Source organism: Electrona antarctica, assembly GCF_951216825.1.
Source record: "Electrona antarctica genome assembly, chromosome: 14".
Lineage (NCBI taxonomy): Eukaryota > Metazoa > Chordata > Actinopteri > Myctophiformes > Myctophidae > Electrona > Electrona antarctica.
This window is the reverse complement of record NC_136795.1, coordinates 2,099,199-2,118,412: the sequence shown is the minus strand read 5'-3', so window position 1 is coordinate 2,118,412 and position 19,214 is coordinate 2,099,199. Positions and strand designations below refer to the sequence as shown.

The following is a 19,214-nucleotide window of genomic DNA, read 5'->3' as shown; positions in this document are numbered from 1 at the left end:
AACCCACCTAGAGCCTAGCCTCGGTCCCAGCCTTACTCATAACCCACCCAGAGCCTAGCCTCGGTCCCAGCCTTACTCATAACCCACCCAGAGCCTAGCCTCGGTCCCAGCCTTACTCATCTGGCAAGAGAAAAGCCTGGTCACAATATAATGCAGAGACAGCATAGCGGCCGGAAGTGTCGGTCCGGAACATCCGTCAGATTTATTTCCCAGCCGCAGAGCTGTGGAATAGTCCCTCCCCACATTAGATCTGCTCTCTTTGGCCTTTAATGTTATCCAATTTTAATGGATACATTTCTTGCCGTCCATCTCTTGTATGTATACATGCTATGTTTCTTGTTTCTTTGTAATTTGCCTCGTTTTTCCCTGCTCAGCACTTTGGTCAGTTTCGCTTGTGTGAAATGATTTGATTTGCTGATCATCTGCACTAATATCAGTACAGGTAATATTTTACATACACAGAAAAAACCCAAACAGCGTTTCTGTAATAAAATAAATACAACAAAATTAATATATATTTACAACTTTAAACTTTATTTGTTTAAAATAAGATATCAAAGGCAACAAATCTGCTTAATTAATAATACCAGTACAAAAAAACAAAACAAAAAAACAATGAAAAGAAAAATGTATCAGGACAAAAAGAATATACAAGAACAGATCATGACAACAATGACAGCTTTGGAAGTAATAATAATAATATTGCTTCAGACATAAGACCGCCAACGGATGCTCAGTGGAACATGATGTGCTGCTTAACCACCTACACCCCAGCACAGAGCCCTGAGGGACACCACAGACAGGGTGCAGGTGGTTAATCACCACGGTATTCAGTATTTGAGATTGTGAACAGAATAGTTTGGCCGCCGTCAGATCTGCATCAGATCCTGACCAACATGAAGGGCCTGGTCGCCAATAAATAGAAGGCAGTAGTTCCCAAAACAGTTTGGATTTATTTATTTTTTATTATTTGGACGATCCCCCTCTTAACTCTGAAAGTGTACAGACGGAACCAAATGGACCCCAAGGTTTCGTACACTGTCAGGAGTTAAGAGTGGAATCCCTTTCAAGGAACCCTGACGGTCCCTGGATCGAACTATGCAAACCACTGAAATAAGGCACAAGTTTACGGGCCAAAGAAGCGCACACACACACACACACACACACACGTGTGTGTGTGTGTGCGTGAGTGTGTCTGTGTGCAATCGCTGCAAGTGGATTATAACCATTGACACAATTTTCACATCTTACATTGAGCATAAATAGCAATCATCTTTAAATCACTCCTTATGGTATTTTCTACTTAAAAAAAACTATATATTTGTAATTTGAAACCAAAAGGTGTCGTGGGCATTAGAATCCATATGACATGTTGATCATGTGTACAAAAACAACAACGTATAAAAGCAAGGCATTTGGCCACCAAGAAAAACCGATAAAAACCCAACATATTACGCACTTAGCTAACCTTTCTTTTGGCATATTTCCATTTATGTTCGTGTTTTAGCACATCACACAGATGCAACGGCGCTGGAAAGACGAAGACCGGCTCATCGGCGACAAAGACCGCGTGCGCTTCAAGTTCAACATAGAAATAGAGCAGAAATGCGCTTGTGTGATGCTTTTAGTACACAAATTAAATTGAGGTGTTACTGAAACTACAAGTTAAAATCAGAGGCACTTCTGACATCAGAGGAGGACGTGACGGTGCCCCACCCCCATCAATCTGCCCTGATCGACGGACGCTATAAAAACTACCGATACGATAAGCACAAACACGGGAGTTAAGTTTAGTTCACACCGTTGAGTCGCAAACCCCGAATTTATACATCGTCGTTTGATGGGGTGGAACGGCGAAACAAAAAATAGCAGATCCTCAACCTGCACGTGAGCATGTGGCTCTGCTATTTTCAGCACGTTCATGACCAAAGGTCTGCGACGACGTTTTAAGACCCGTTCACGCTTTGTGGCATGACAGCGTCAAACCGCGAACACAGGCGACGTCGTACAAGCTGCTCACGCGCTCTGTTCGCTCGTAAAGTCGCCCGTTTTCGTACGACGGCAGCGGTCTGAACGACCCTCTGTCCGTCCTCTGGCTTTCATAAAACGTCACGTCAGGTCACGTCACGTCTGCGACTCCTCCGGGAGCTTGTAGCTTGCCCGTTTTCAGCGCGCGGACCACTGCGGTCACGTGTGACGCGGCACGAACATTAAAGAGTTAAAATGTAGCGGCGGGGGAAAAGGACGTCGGCGGCCTGAGAGATCCTCCGCTGAGCGATCCTCCGCTGAGCGATCCTCCGCTGAGCGATCCTCCGCTGAGCGATCCTCCGCTGAGCGATCCTCCGCTGAGCGATCCTCCGCTGAGCGATCCTCCGCTGTGGGATTGTCGTCCATTATGTAGTGAAAAAGGCACTCGATGCGTTTGGCGTTTTAGTGGTCCATGGAGTCACTGAAAAGTCTCTCAAACCAGAGCTCCTCCTCCTCCTGGGCGGGTGCAGGCAGGGAGGCACGTCAGAGCACCCACCCACCCATCCTGGCTGCTGGGACACTCCACCCTGAAGGCTGGGCATGAGGGGCTTGGTGAATGGGGAGGAGGAGGAGATGGAGGGGAGAGGTGGAGTGCTGGGTGGGGGAGGAGGAGGTGGAGGAGGCGTCTACATCTCGTGCGTGGCCACCAGGTGGTGCTCTGCCACTCCATTGGCGTGCGTGTTGTTCTCGTTGAGGCGTCTGACGCGGTACATTTCATAGTGGATGCTGCTGGTGATGTCCTTGATGTTCTGCATGTGGGACCTGACCATGCACGCACACACGCACACACACGCACACACACGTTAAGCACAACGCACACGGTAAACAGGATTCAAATTCAAAAGCATCAAAAGCAGATGCAAAGCAGATCTACAAGCTCGAAACACGGTGCTTCGCAAACACGCTTAGAGCTTGTAGATCTGCTACTTTTTATGCTTTTGTGTGAAACTGTAGACTGTAGAGTGATCGAGTAGGGTGTTCATTTAATACAAAAATAAATAAATAAATGTTAACGCAGTTTCTGACCGACAGCAACACTATGCTTCATCAATCAACATGACACGGTGACGAGGAACTCTTATCTCTATATTGCAAATATAATCTCAGTGCAAACCAGTTGAAAGGAGGATTTTCAAACCTCCATAAATCCGACTCCAGGATCTCTGTCCTTGGTGGACTCTCTGCCATCCACATTTCAGATTTCATTTGTGCCTTTGTACCGCGACGCTGCCGCCGTGTAAACGCTTCTGACGAGAGGTAAAGAGTGTGTGCTTGTTCCAATGCTGTATGTAGCGAGTGTGTGTGTGTGTGTGTGTGGGGGGGCAAACACTGTCTTTTAAAGCAGGGGTTCTCAACGTTTTTGGCCGGGGACCCCCGGAAATGCTTTGGCAATGTCTCAGGACCCCCGCCCCGCCCCCTCCCGACCCCCAATATAAATTGACTGCTACAATAACCTTAAACCATTTTGGGCGGGAACCCCTTTTGGTGTTTTAAGCATTGTTATAATTTAACTATTGAAAAATAGCAGATCTACAAGCTCATAGCGCGCCTACGAGCTTGTAGGTCTGCTATTTTTGAAAAATCGTGAAAATAAAATTAAAAAAAAAAACCTTTTCTTTTTTTTTCTTTTTTTTTTAAATAATTTGGGGACCCCCTAAAATAATTTGGCGACCCCCTAAAATAATTTGGCGACCCCCCGAGGGGTCGCGACCCACGGGTTGAGAACCCCTGTTTTAAAGGACAACTTTAGTTTTTTTCAACCAAGGTTCATGTTTTAGGTTGTTATTAGATAAAGTAAAAGATGAGTGTACACTTTCTTTAATTTGCTGCTTTCTTTAGTTTTAGGGATTGTAGCTGTTTTTGACAGGGGGGCGGGGGCATTAGAGCATGGGGCTAAATGTGTATTTATTTACACAATTTTATGGTGATTTCTTTTTTTATGGTTTACTATAGTCCTAATAAACGCCAGGAAATTACATCTGGCCACAGAAGATCACAGGATCTACTGAATGTGAAGGTAGCCTACTGGGGGAAGACTTATACTGTGTGTGTATAGGCTCAATATGTCAGTTCATCACATTCAATAGATCCCATGATCTTTTGTGGCCAGATGTAATTTATTGGGGTCTAGTAGGACTATAGTAAATAATGAAAAAAAAAAATCGCCATAACATTTTGTAAAAAAATACATATTTAGACCCATGCTCGAATGCCCCCGCCCCCCTGTCAAAAACTGCTAAAATCCCTAAAACGAAAGAAAGCAGCAAATGAAAGAAAATTAAGACTCACCTTTTAGTTTCTCTAATAACAACCTAAAACATGAACCTTGGTTGAAAAAAACTAAAGTTGTCCTTTAAAGTGAACGCTTATGCTGGCACTGGGAACTGGGGTTTATGCTGAAATGAAATGAAATGAAATCTATATTTACCCAGGGTATCTGGGCTAAGCTTAAGAACTTGTTTCCAGCCAGGCCCTGCTCATAGAACACATTTCATCGTAGTGGTTCAATGCCTTGTTCAAGGGCACTTCAGCGGTGGTAATTTTAAAGTGTCGGACGGCTGATTCGAACTAGGAACCTTCCGGTATCAAGACCGCGCCGCTATCCGTTCGGCCACCGCTGCCACTAACAGCTAGCGGTAGAGATAGAGTTAATGTAACTACACTAGAACAATAGACATAACAATACAAATTAAGTGTCACACAGACACACATCTCACCTGATTAGCAGATCCCTCAAGTAGGCAAACTCACAGTGAGCGATGTTCTCAACTGCAGATAGGGGGAGACAGAGAGACAACTCGGTTAACTTTCATTACCGATGCATCGCGATGCCAATACATGATTTATTTCCCCTCACTGTGTGACTAATTAACAAAGTTCTTTCTAATGATCCATAGTGAAAACACATTCATTTACTTCCATAATCCTTTACTTCCCTGTCAATTGGAAGGTTATATTTGACAACAATTGCAGAAAGACAGACATACAAGTCCCAAAAAAAATCAAATAATATATATATATTTTTAAATAAGGAATTGATTTTTTACATTTGTGAATAGATTGATAATAGTCATTAATTAATCATGATTAAGCCAATAAACCATTTTATTTCCCACCCCTATTGGTGTAAGCAGGGCAAGCAGATAGGAGGGCACTAGGGACATGTGGGCACCTCGATGTAAAATTGGCTATTTTGTCCAAAAAGTTAAAAAAATATATATATTTGAAAAATGCACAGTACTTGAACATAAACGGTACATCATTATCTGGCTTTATTACATGGCTTGGTTGAATGCTTGATTCTGATTGGTCAATCGCTTAATTCAGCGGTGAATTATGTGTCGATAATGACCGCTGCCTAATCAAACCCTCTGAGCACCAGCTGCGCGGCTGCGCCCCGCTTGATTTAGTGCTGTTTCCAACATGACAGCCATGTAAACACACACACACTAGTGACACACAATGTCATTTACAGCTAAACATTGCTCTTAAAAATGTTTTGGAAAACATTTGAGCGAGAAATAGACGAAGCAGGACCCGAAAATTGATTCTATTTGATCAACTCACTTCCTTGTTTTCCGACAGTCCTGCAGCTGCAGACGCAGCCAGCGCAAACTTATGGAATACTTTTTTTGTTGTGTTTTGGGTCAATGTATTAATTTATGTTAGTTAGCCATGTAATAAGCGGGATAATATCTGGCTAGGTGGTCATTGTCGGGATATAATTCACCTTCAGGGAGTTTAACCACCTCGGCTTGCGAAGGCTTTCCCTTAGAGTTCCATATATGGGATAACCCATAGTCCCATATATGGAGACAACAGCGATATCCAGCGCTGACATCAGATTAATGTAGAAACTCCAAAGATGGATATACACAGTGGTGACATCATCGTAACACTAGACTTGCACAGCATAAAAGGCGGCTCCCATGGCTTCTGAACCAAGGGATACTAAACAACCCACGCGGTATCTCCAACATGTCAACACATACGAACCAAGGTATCTGGCTTTACCACCCATATACCTTGGATAGCCTCTATTACCTTTGGCACGAGTCTTCTAGATGGGATAGAATAACTGGCTAATGGCTAAGCAACCGTAGAGCATTGAAGTAGAGGTTTCTACATCCCGGTTAAGTTCGTATCGAACACCACTGTCGTGGGTCCTAACTGAATAACCAGCACTGGTTCGAGCTATTTGACATGGCCTCGGTGGTTAAACTCCCTGTCGGTGAATTATCTCCCGATAATGACCACCTAGCCAGATATTATCCCTTACTTATTTCATCCTTCAACTTCTTGTGTAAGACTGTATATACTGTATATACAGGTTGGGTAACAACTGTAGAAACATTAGACCATAATGGTCAAATGTTTAAACATGTTCACATCATGTACAGTTTACTTTATTTAACCCATTTTGACCTGAGATCAGATTCTAAAGATGTCTTCTACATCCTGACAGTTTTCTGAAAAAGCTATGTTTCTACGTCAGTCGTTCTTCGACTTTTCAAAAAAAGCAGACCTACAAGCTCGTAGCGTGCCACTCGGTGGCGCGCTACGAGCTTGTAGGTCTGCTATTTTTCAATAGCTAAAGCATAACATAATGTTAACACCAAAAAGGGGTTCCCGCCCAAAATGGGTTAAACCTATTTGTTCCATGGAGGTGCCCAGATGTCCCTAGTGGTCGCCTGTCCTGTATCCGTAAGCAGACACAAACATGGAGTCAGAAATCCTACAGTATTTGCACTGTATACTACAGGTATCGTCACAGTATGTTGAATTCTCCCCGAGGCCACTAGGTGGAGACATCGTCCTGACGGTGGCTCTGAGAGAACGGCTCTCTACTCTGTTCACAGCAGTGGTGGAAACAAGTAGTCAAATGTTTTAGTCAAGTATCATTTTCTATATTGCAGTATCAATACTGCAATATAGAAATACTCTGTTACAAGTCCAGAATTCAAGATGTACTTGAGTCAAAGTACAAAAGTATTGGCATCAGTACTAATTATACGGAATGTCCCGTTTCAAGTTTTCAAATCAGAAGGAGAGAGGGAGAGGAGAGAGGAGAGAGAGAGAGGAGAGAGGGGAGAGGGGAGAGGAGAGCGGAGAGAGGGAGAGGAGAGAGGGAGAGGAGAGAGGGAGAGAGGGAGAGGAGAGAGGGAGAGGAGAGAGGGAGAGGAGAGAGGAGAGAGGGAGAGGAGAGAGGGAGAGGAGAGAGGGAGAGAGGGAGAGGAGAGAGGGAGAGGAGAGAGGGAGAGAGGGAGAGGAGAGAGGGAGAGGAGAGAGGGAGAGGAGAGAGGGAGAGAGGAGAGAGGGAGAGGAGAGAGGAGAGAGGAGAGAGGAGAGAGGGAGAGGAGAGAGGGAGAGAGGGAGAGAGGGAGAGGAGAGAGGGAGAGAGGGAGAGGAGAGAGGAGAGAGGGAGAGGAGAGAGGAGAGAGGAGAGAGGGAGAGGAGGGAGAGAGGGAGAGAGGGAGAGGAGAGAGGGAGAGGAGAGAGGGAGAGAGAGAGAGGAGAGAGAGAGAGAGGGAGAGGAGAGAGGAGAGAGGAGAGAGGAGAGAGGAGAGAGGAGAGAGGGGAGAGGAGAGAGGAGAGAGGAGAGAGGAGAGAGGAGAGAGGGGGGGGGGCACATGCCAAAGGTTAGAGTGTGAAGACGGTTTAGATGACCTGTATATGTCTAGTATATCTTGATGAATTGAAAATGGAGGAGCCTGATGTAAACAAGCCTTAGTGCTGTTCTGCCCAACGGGCAACGGCCACGGTAGAGAACAGTTAGTGAGGTCATCATCACCTTCTATGGTCCCCCACTTGGTCTTCCTCCCCAGCAGTCTCCTGCCGTTCACCTGGTACTCCTGGTCACTGCCCACCACCGCGAACGGAATCATCTCCTGCACACATTCAATATGCACATTATATACCAGCAACTTTGACCATGGAGAGTGCCTTGCTTTTCTTTTCTCTCTTCATTGCTCTGTAAAGCACTTTGAGCTGCATTTCATGTCATGAAAGGTGCTATACAAATAAAGTGTTATTATTATTATTATTATTATTACTATATATATACTGTATTTCAAACACTCACTCCAGAGAGCCACATTGCACTGTCGTAGCAATTATTATTGTTTTTTTTAAGTTGTCCCGATCGTGTTTTTTTGTTGTTGCTCCCGGTCCGATTCCGACCGATTGAAGTGCAGTCGGGTACGGATCACTGCGATGTGAAAGCCACCATTACAGTTTAACCCATTCTGACCTGAGATCAGATTCTAAAAATGTCTTCTACATCCTGACAGTTTTCTGAAAAAGCTATATATGTTTCTATGTCAGCCGTTCTTCGATTTTTCAAAAATAGCAGATCTACAAGCTCATAGCGCGCCACTCGGTGGCGCGCTATGAGCTTGTAGATCTGCTAATTTTTCAATAGCTAAAGCATAGCATAATGCTAACACCAAAAGGGGTTCCCGCCCAAAATGGGTTTTAATGAAGTGTACTCGGGTGCGGAAGAATCGAGGCCAGTGTGGATCATGGGCAGCGGGGCGGACAAGACAATGGTATTGGGGAACAGTTTGAATCAACGGGACCCTTTTCCACCGGTTGGTTCCCAATGGGAACCGGTTCAGTTCTTTTGGGTTCTTAGTCCATGAGCCAGAGCTCTAAAATTGGAACGTTAATAATGAGCAGTGGGCAAAACCATACCTATATTAGATTGTTATCACCATGAAACTTCCCCAATTGAGTACTTACACGAAAACAATGATTTGTATTAAAAAAATGACATTTCTAAATATGCAAATGAGGCATTATGTAGGAAAATATGCAAAATAAACTAAAATATGAAAAAGCTACTACTGTGGAAGGGTTATCATGTATTAATTTACTTGTATTGATCCTAAACTAAATTTAATATAGGTCTAGTTTTTCCCACCAATTTTGGAGCTCTGGCGTGAACATTGACTAGGTGTGAATCCACCCAGAGTGAACATTGACTAGGTGTGACTCCACCCAGAGTGAACATTGACTAGGTGTGACTCCACCCAGAGTGAACATTGACTAGGTGTGAATCCACCCAGAGTGAACATTGACTAGGTGTGAATCCACCCAGAGTGAACATTGACTAGGTGTGAATCCACCCAGAGTGAACATTGACTAGGTGTGAATCCACCCAGAGTGAACATTGACTAGGTGTGACTCCACCCAGAGTGAACATTGACTAGGTGTGACTCCACCCAGAGTGAACATTGACTAGGTGTGACTCCACCCAGAGTGAACATTGACTAGGTGTGACTCCACCCAGAGTGAACATTGACTAGGTGTGAATCCACCCAGAGTGAACATTGACTAGGTGTGAATCCACCCAGAGTGAACATTGACTAGGTGTGAATCCACCCAGAGTGAACATTGACTAGGTGTGAATCCACCCAGAGTGAACATTGACTAGGTGTGAATCCTCCCAGAGTGAACATTGACTAGGTGTGAATCCACCCAGAGTGAACATTGACTAGGTGTGACTCCACCCAGAGTGAACATTGACTAGGTGTGACTCCACCCAGAGTGAACATTGACTAGGTGTGACTCCACCCAGAGTGAACATTGACTAGGTGTGAATCCACCCAGAGTGAACATTGACTAGGTGTGAATCCACCCAGAGTGAACATTGACTAGGTGTGAATCCACCCAGAGTGAACATTGACTAGGTGTGAATCCACCCAGAGTGAACATTGACTAGGTGTGAATCCACCCAGAGTGAACATTGACTAGGTGTGAATCCACCCAGAGTGAACATTGACTAGGTGTGACTCCACCCAGAGTGAACATTGACTAGGTGTGAATCCACCCAGAGTGAACATTGACTAGGTGTGACTCCACCCAGAGTGAACATTGACTAGGTGTGAATCCACCCAGAGTGAACATTGACTAGGTGTGAATCCACCCAGAGTGAACATTGACTAGGTGTGAGTCCACCCAGAGTGAACATTGACTAGGTGTGAATCCACCCAGAGTGAACATTGACTAGGTGTGACTCCACCCAGAGTGAACATTGACTAGGTGTGAATCCGCCCAGAGTGAACATTGACTAGGTGTGAATCCACCCAGAGTGAACATTGACTAGGTGTGACTCCACCCAGAGTGAACATTGACTAGGTGTGACTCCACCCAGAGTGAACATTGACTAGGTGTGAATCCACCCAGAGTGAACATTGACTAGGTGTGAATCCACCCAGAGTGAACATTGACTAGGTGTGAATCCACCCAGAGTGAACATTGACTAGGTGTGAATCCACCCAGAGTGAACATTGACTAGGTGTGAATCCACCCAGAGTGAACATTGACTAGGTGTGAATCCACCCAGAGTGAACATTGACTAGGTGTGACTCCACCCAGAGTGAACATTGACTAGGTGTGACTCCACCCAGAGTGAACATTGACTAGGTGTGAATCCACCCAGAGTGAACATTGACTAGGTGTGAATCCACCCAGAGTGAACATTGACTAGGTGTGAATCCACCCAGAGTGAACATTGACTAGGTGTGAATCCACCCAGAGTGAACATTGACTAGGTGTGAATCCACCCAGAGTGAACATTGACTAGGTGTGAATCCACCCAGAGTGAACATTGACTAGGTGTGACTCCACCCAGAGTGAACATTGACTAGGTGTGACTCCACCCAGAGTGAACATTGACTAGGTGTGACTCCACCCAGAGTGAACATTGACTAGGTGTGACTCCACCCAGAGTGAACATTGACTAGGTGTGAATCCACCCAGAGTGAACATTGACTAGGTGTGACTCCACCCAGAGTGAACATTGACTAGGTGTGAATCCACCCAGAGTGAACATTGACTAGGTGTGACTCCACCCAGAGTGAACATTGACTAGGTGTGACTCCACCCAGAGTGAACATTGACTAGGTGTGACTCCACCCAGAGTGAACATTGACTAGGTGTGACTCCACCCAGAGTGAACATTGACTAGGTGTGACTCCACCCAGAGTGAACATTGACTAGGTGTGACTCCACCCAGAGTGAACATTGACTAGGTGTGACTCCACCCAGAGTGAACATTGACTAGGTGTGAATCCACCCAGAGTGAACATTGACTAGGTGTGAATCCACCCAGAGTGAACATTGACTAGGTGTGACTCCACCCAGAGTGAACATTGACTAGGTGTGAATCCACCCAGAGTGAACATTGACTAGGTGTGAATCCACCCAGAGTGAACATTGACTAGGTGTGAATCCACCCAGAGTGAACATTGACTAGGTGTGAATCCACCCAGAGTGAACATTGACTAGGTGTGAATCCACCCAGAGTGAACATTGACTAGGTGTGAATCCACCCAGAGTGAACATTGACTAGGTGTGAATCCACCCAGAGTGAACATTGACTAGGTGTGAATCCACCCAGAGTGAACATTGACTAGGTGTGAATCCACCCAGAGTGAACATTGACTAGGTGTGAATCCACCCAGAGTGATCACTGAGCTGACTGATGTCCTCACCCTGATCTTGTCGTTGATCATCCTGTCTTCTGCGTCTTCGTCAAACTCCTTCTGGGGGTACACGTCGATGCCGTTGGAGCGCAGCTCCTCCCTGATCTGTTGGCGCACACACATACGCACGCACGCACAGAGGGTCAGTTTGTGTGTGTGTCTGAGTGTATGAGTGTGTGTGTGTGTGTGTGTGTGTGTGTACCTTCTTCTTAAAGAAGTCTCTCTCCTCCAGGGTCAGAGTGTCAGCCTTAGCGATGACAGGAACGATGTTCACCACCTTACTGAGACGCCTCATGAACTCTACGTCTAGGGGCCGCAGACTGACACACACACACACACACACACACACACACACACACACACACACACACACACACACACACACAGTTGAGTATAATAGAAATCCATCTTTGCCATTAAGGTGATTGAATTAAAGTTCAATCCATTCGAGAGGTGTGTGTGTGTGTGTGTGTCAGAAATTTGCATGCACAGGGGTAAGGGGCTACCAATGTTTCCTCCGAGGTGGAAAGTCTGCACGCACAATCTTTTGTAAATCATATATTTTTACAGGGAGCAGTCTGAGGTCATAGTCTGTCTATCAGTCCCTCCCGTACACCACCCCCCCCCCCCCCCCCCCCCCGATGAGCACAGAGCGTAGATTTTCACAATGTTTGTGAAATGTTTGTTTCTTGTTATTTCACAATTCATGTTTACCGAGTTGTTAAAGTATAGCTTGTTGATAACGTTGATGCGGTTCATTTAGGTATTGAAAAGGTCGTAAAGGTCCTTCAATTGTCACTGTCATCCTCCCCCAAAAAAGGAAACGCATTATAATGTCGGCAAAGCATATTTGTATTTATTTATGTAATCTGTAATATAATGTACAAATACATATTTCATGGTGTTTTTAATTTAATAATAATACCTTGAAGAACTTGTTTTCATTGTGATACCAATACATAATTACCTGTGCTTCACAATGGAGACACTCTGAAATGACGGCACCAGTAAAACACATGGATTATATTTATTTCATGCTCTTTTATTGTGGAGACTCAGTACAAGTCAGTGAGAGTTGAATCACACATTCCACTCAACAAGGACATGTTTATGGACGGAGCACACACACAGAAGGACGTACATAACTAGCACATGGAACGTCTTGCCATAGATTTGAACCAAATGTTATCCCACAGTTTTCCTTTGCACCACCATCTGGCTGACCACTACGCCACTTGGTGTAGTTCACACGGGAGCCGTCAGACCACGACCATCCACCCTCGAAGAAGAGGTCATGCAGTCCCATCCAGGTGGGTCGATGCGGTGGGTCATAATGCTGGATCAGCGTACGGACAAAGGTGTACTCCTCCTCGCTGTGGATGGACACCAGGTGGGCATCTTGAGACTGGCAGTTCTTCTCTGCGTCGTTCCAGCTCAGCAGTGTAAGTACGTAAGAGAAGCAGCGACCATTGAAGCTGAACCAGAACAATGGACAGCTCCCACGCTCCAGCTTCAGCTCAGCAGAGGGACTGGCGTGCACGGTGCCTACACACACACACACACACACACGTGCGCCAAATTAGAGTGAAGCCATACAAGAAGTTGTTTTTGTTTCCAGAAATAAAAATGATCAGACCAAAGTTCTTTAAAGAACATTTGAATGGTTCTATAAAGAGCCACAGGGGTCTCTACACCAAAATATCTTTGTTTAAAAATTGCAGATCTACAAGCTCACATTGCAACATGTTGTGAGCTTGTAGATCTGCTATTTTAGTGCCAGTTCCATAGTTTTTTTGTAGGAGAAAAGGAAAAACAGAAAAGAAAACATCAAAGGACAATCTCTAAGATATCTATGAATACACTAAATCAGCAGGTATGTACAAGAGGTTAGACATAAAGCTGCAACCATATGGCCTTATATGGAACCATGTGGTTCTCAAAGTGGGGTCTGGGGACCCCCGGGGGTCCTCGGGGGCGTTCCAGGGGTTCCCTAGCTACATTATGTATAGTTAGGAACCAAATGGACGCTTACAGTTCTGTGACTCTGAGTGTATCAGAGTTAAATTAACACTTTACAGTGATTGGATTCAGAGATAAAAGTCTTGTGTGAGGTGGGGGTCTGTGGGCTAATGTATGTCAAACTGGGGGTCTGTGGGCTAATGTATGTCAAACTGGGGTCCTTAAAACCATATTATGGAAGCAAATGAAACAATAAAAGAACAATTCTATTACCTAGTGCCATGAGGCCCAGCAAGCACAGGAGTTGAGGACTCATGTCAGCCTGAGGTGGTCTCTGTGTCCGTGGAGATCGGGTCGGGGTCTTCTAGAAGGGTGTGTGTCCGTGGAGATCGGGTCGGGGGCTTCTAGAAGGGTGTGTGTCCGTGGAGATCGGGTCGGGGGCTTATAGAAGGGTGTGTGTCCGTGGAGATCGGGTCGGGGGCTTCTAGAAGGGTGTGTGTCCGTGGAGATCGGGTCGGGGGCTTCTAGAAGGGTGTGTGTCCGTGGAGATCGGGTCGGGGGCTTCTAGAAGGGTGTGTGTCCGTGGAGATCGGGGTCTTCTTTTTCTTGCTGTGTGGGTCTGTCTTTTTATGTGCTCCACACGAGGGTGTCTTCACCGCTGGCATCATTTGATTGGTCATGGCACTGACTGTACACATACATTAGCAGCTGTGTAGTTCACACACTGTACCATGTCAGACTTGTGGGACTCACATGGCCTGGCTCTGATATCTATGAACCCAAACTAGTGAAAATAACAGATCTTAGTGCACACCGTTGCACGCTTGTAGATCTGCCATTTTCACTAGTAGATCGGTACAGTAGCTTGTAGATCGGCTGTTTACACTTTCTTAATTATTATAGCCTATTTTTCATTAGACTTGTTAGGGATTCATAAAAATTGTTCCGTGACCCCCAAATGGGTCCTGAGACACTGATTGGGAAACAGTGATCTGACTCATAGGCAGAAAGTGATTCTGATAGGCTGAGGACATAATAGGCACTAGTCTAAGGCACAATGAAACCGATGTTGATAGGCTGAGGACATATAGGCACTAGTCTAAGGCACAATGAAACCGATTCTGATAGGCTGAGGACATATAGGCACTAGTCAGGTAGAAATGTCAATTTGACAATAAATAAATACATAGGCATTGTGCTACAGTATGATGAGGCTAATGTTTTGTAATATTTTTTTTTCTGAAATATGTTGTCATGAAGGCGTGTTGACTGAGCCCAATCTTGCGCCACCCCTTATCTCTAAACTCTTTTTGCCAGTTTTTACAATTTTTAAAATAGTCGATCTACATTGACACGCTGTGAGCTTGTGGATCGGCTATTCGAACTATTTTTAAAGTTTAAAAAAGAAATAGTTGCAAACATGGCTAAAAGGTTTAGGGATAAGGGTGGCGCAAGATATAGCTCTGTGCCTCTGTGCCATTGTGGAGCAGGTGTACGTGTTCAATTAATGGCATGATTTGGTGTGTATTTCTCCTGCCTTTATCTAGCTCTGGTCCATAGCTCTAATGCGTTGCATTTAGAGCTATGTTGCTCTCAACTTCCGCCGCTCGCATGAATGCAGACCAGCCTCTCCTCTTTAGCGTAAATAAAAAGAACGTTTTTGCTACTCACCAAAACAAAGGTGAGTTGTGTCATTAGAAAGCCTACTTTCCTTGGTGGACGCACTCTGAGCCCCCCACCACACGTATAAACTGTACTTTTTGGCCAAAAGGGGATTTTGTTTCCACCGGAAAAAAAATACTTTTAGAATTGCCTCATAGAGAATATTTGTCCTCCGGTGAAAAAAAATCCCTTTCTGGCCAAAAAAGTACAGTTTATACGTGTGGTGGGGGGGCTCAGAGTGCGTCCACTAAGGAAAGTACGCTTTCTAATGACACAACTCGCCTTTGTTTTGATGAAAAACTTTATTTTAATTTACGCTGAAGAGGAGAGGCTGGTCTGCATTCATGCGAGCAGCGGAAGTTGAGAGTAACAGCTCTAAATGCAACGCATCAGAGCTACAGACCAGAGCTAGCCTTTATCATGATTCTACTGAGCTGATGCTGCAGAAACCAGGACACAATCAGCTGCAGGGACTCAGGACACGACACAGCAGGCCTGTTCTCACTGGTCTGCTATAACCATGATGACAGCGACATGGACACGCATTTAGTTTTAACCCATTCTGGACAAGGAACCCCTTTTGGTGTTTTAAGCATTATGTTATACTTTAGCTATTGAAAAATAGCACATCTACAAGCTCATAGCGTGGCACCGAGTGCCGCGCTATGAGCTTGTAGGTGACCTGCTATTTGTGAAAAAATTGTGAAAATGTGTTGCAAATCTTTGGGGGGGGGGTCCCTGGAACAACATACTTGATTGATTGATTGAAAAATGTATTAACAGTTTGCAGAATTACAGTACATTTCAAGCACAAACTCAATACAAAGGCTGGAGGTCCTTGACAAGAAAATGTTTGAGAAAGACTGACATAGAAACGTAGGTTTTTCAGAGAAACTGGGTCTAAATGGGTTAAACGGTGTACTCACATTTTTGTGTTTAATTAAGTAAAAGTATCAATACTGCAATGTAGAAATACTGTCCAGAACTGTGTGCTTGAGTAAAAGTACAAAAGCATTGGAATCAAAAATGTACTTGAAGTACCAGAAGTAAAGGTAGCTAAAGTATAACATAATGCTTTATACACCAAAAGGGGTTCCCGCCCAAAATGGGTTAAACACCAAAAGGGGTTCCCGACCGTTCAGAATGGGTTATATTGTGAGTGTGATAAATGCCATGTGCCTTCATCCTGTCATAATGCACAGGAGAATGTCAGGCCATAGTAGTGTCATAATGCACAGGAGAATGTCAGGCCATAGTAGTGCACACACTGCCTTCATCCTGTCATAATGCACAGGAGGATGTCAGGCCATAGTAGTGTCCTGTCATAATGCACAGGAGAATGTCAGGCCATAGTAGTGAGTAGGAGAATGTCAGGCCATAGTAGTGCACAGGAGAATGTCAGGCCATAGTAGTGCACAGGAGAATGTCAGGCCATAGTAGTGCACAGGAGAATGTCAGGCCATAGTAGTGAATGTCAGGCCATAGTAGTGCACAGGAGAATGTCAGGCCATAGTAGTGCACAGGAGAATGTCAGGCCATAGTAGTGAATGTCAGGCCATAGTAGTGCACAGGAGAATGTCAGGCCATAGTAGTGAATGTCAGGCCATAGTAGTGTCATAATGCACAAGAGAATGTCAGGCCATAGTAGTGAGTAGGAGAATGTCAGGCCATAGTAGTGAATGTCAGGCCATAGTAGTGAATGTCAGGCCATAGTAGTGAATGTCAGGCCATAGTAGTGAATGTCAGGCCATAGTAGTGAATGTCAGGCCATAGTAGTGAATGTCAGGCCATAGTAGTGAGTAGGAGAATGTCAGGCCATAGTAGTGAGTAGGAGAATGTCAGGCCATAGTAGTGAGTAGGAGAATGTCAGGCCATAGTAGTGAATGTCAGGCCATAGTAGTGAGTAGGAGAATGTCAGCTAGGCCATAGTAGTGAGTAGGAGAATGTCAGGCCATAGTAGTGAGTAGGAGAATGTCAGGCCATAGTAGTGAATGTCAGGCCATAGTAGTGAATGTCAGGCCATAGTAGTGAATGTCAGGCCATAGTAGTGAATGTCAGGCCATAGTAGTGAATGTCAGGCCATAGTAGTGAATGTCAGGCCATAGTAGTGAATGTCAGGCCATAGTAGTGAATGTCAGGCCATAGTAGCACACACTGCGTTTTCCCTTTCCCACTGATGACTCGGCATTATTGGATCATGACTCATCATGCGTAGGAGGAGTCACTGTCAATACGGCCTCACAGCATGCTGCTATGCTCCACACAGGCAGCAGGGGGCAGCCCTGACACTTCAACGCCTCAGGTTGCTGCCCTGTGTGTGTGTGTTTGTGGTCCTTGAGGGGGTTCCAGGTGGTCCACCCGGTTAAATGATGGAGAGTGTTGGTAACCAAATGGACCCTTATTAGTTCTCTAACTTTTGAGAGCGTAAATATGAAACCAAATGGACGGTCTCAAGAGTTAAATTGTTGTTAAACATCTGCATTACCTAATTTACAAGAAGTCTACAGAATTAGAGAATGGAATTGAGGACAAAATTATATCCAACGATAACATAATTCTTTAGATTTGGGTCAGCAAGTCTGAATGTCATCAAACGGTGGTCCGTGGCTCTAATGCTGAAAAAAATAATGGGCCTTGATATGAAAAGGGTTGACATTTTTTTATGAATTAATCCGTGTCTGTGATGGAGAAGAGGAAATCAACATGCTTTAAACTCAAAGGCATATTCCTGGCTAGATCAGCCTGGCGCCGTTGCGATTGTGATTGGATTATCTCCCTGCCGCCGAAGTGGTGAGGCACCAATCAGGGCCCTGCATGTGGGACAGGATCAAGGGGAATGTTTTTGTAATCCATCCCTTGGAAATGCAGGCTCCACACCGAGAATCCAGAGTAATATCTACGCAGCGATGTTTGACCACATGCTAGTAGCTGCGAGGGTGAACACAGGGGCGGCGATGGCTCAAGGGGTAGAGTGGCCGGATGGTAACCGCAAGGTTCCCAGTTCGAACACTGTGGGCAACCCCCAGAGTTAGTGTCCAAGTGTCCTTGAGCAAGACTCTGAACCCCTAATTCCTCCTGATGTGCAGGTTGGTGCCTTGCATGGTTTCCTCCTCCGCCGGCGTGTGAATGGGTGAATGTAATGCACAATGTATGTGAAGCGCCTTGGATAAAGGCGCTATATACATGCACCATTTAACCCATTTAGACCTGAGGATGATTCTACAAATGTCTTCTACATCCTGACAGTTTTCTGAAAAAGCTATGTTTCTATGTCAGTCGTTCTTCGATTTTTCAAAAATAGCAGACCTATAAGCTCGTAGCGGTGGCGCGCTATGAGCTTGTAGAGCTGCTATTTTTCAATAGCTAAAGCATAACATAATGCTAACACCAAAAGGGGTTCCCGCCCAAAATGGGTTAAGACTTTATTGGAGGAGGCTGCTGAACGGTTCGGTGCTAAATGCCAAAGGAAAAACCCACTCAATGCATCATTCTCAACTAGGACTGGTGTCATTAACCCATTTTGGACGAGGTCGATTAAAAAAATAGGCTTCTAAATCCTGAAAAACCTATATTTCTATATTGGTGGTGCTCAACCTTTTTCATGTCAAGGACCCCCAGAATTATCTGTATTTGGCTGCAGACCCCCATCTCAGAATATGTCTAAGTTTAAAACGTTCGCTCTGAAAGAATAATATTCAAAGATTTGCGCCACATTTTCACGATTCTTAAAAAAAATAGCAGACCTACAAGTTCGTAGCGCGGCACTCGGTGCCGCGCTATGAGCTTGTAGATCTGCTATTTTTAAATAGCTAAAGTAAGACAATGCTTAAAACACCAAAAGGGGTTCCCGTTCAAAATGGGTTAAACCAGTCCTGGGGTCATGTGTGTCAGACAGAGGAAACACAGCCCACGGCACCGAGCTACATAAAACCTGTCTGTCACGAGGCTCCAGAGAACCAAACTACATAAAACCTGTCTGTCACGAGGCTCCGGAGAACCAAACTACATAAAACCTGTCTGTCACGAGGCTCCGGAGAACCAAACTACATAAAACCTGTCTGTCACGAGGCTCCGGAG

The 19,214-nt window shown here is 45.0% G+C and overlaps 1 pseudogene across 1 annotated transcript in view; it reads right to left on the bottom strand.

Annotated features, from left to right (window-relative positions):
* Positions 1–513: 513 nt before the first annotated feature.
* LOC306936373 (septin-9-like) overlaps positions 514–19,214 on the bottom strand; it is a 263,323-nt pseudogene continuing 244,622 nt past the window's right edge. Inside the window, exons 9-13 of the transcript XR_013792555.1 lie at positions 11,719–11,836; positions 11,526–11,621; positions 7,820–7,916; positions 4,746–4,797; positions 514–2,790 (exon numbers count right to left, since the gene is read on the bottom strand). The product of XR_013792555.1 is annotated as a septin-9-like (transcript). The remainder of the gene's footprint in view (positions 2,791–4,745; positions 4,798–7,819; positions 7,917–11,525; positions 11,622–11,718; positions 11,837–19,214) is intronic.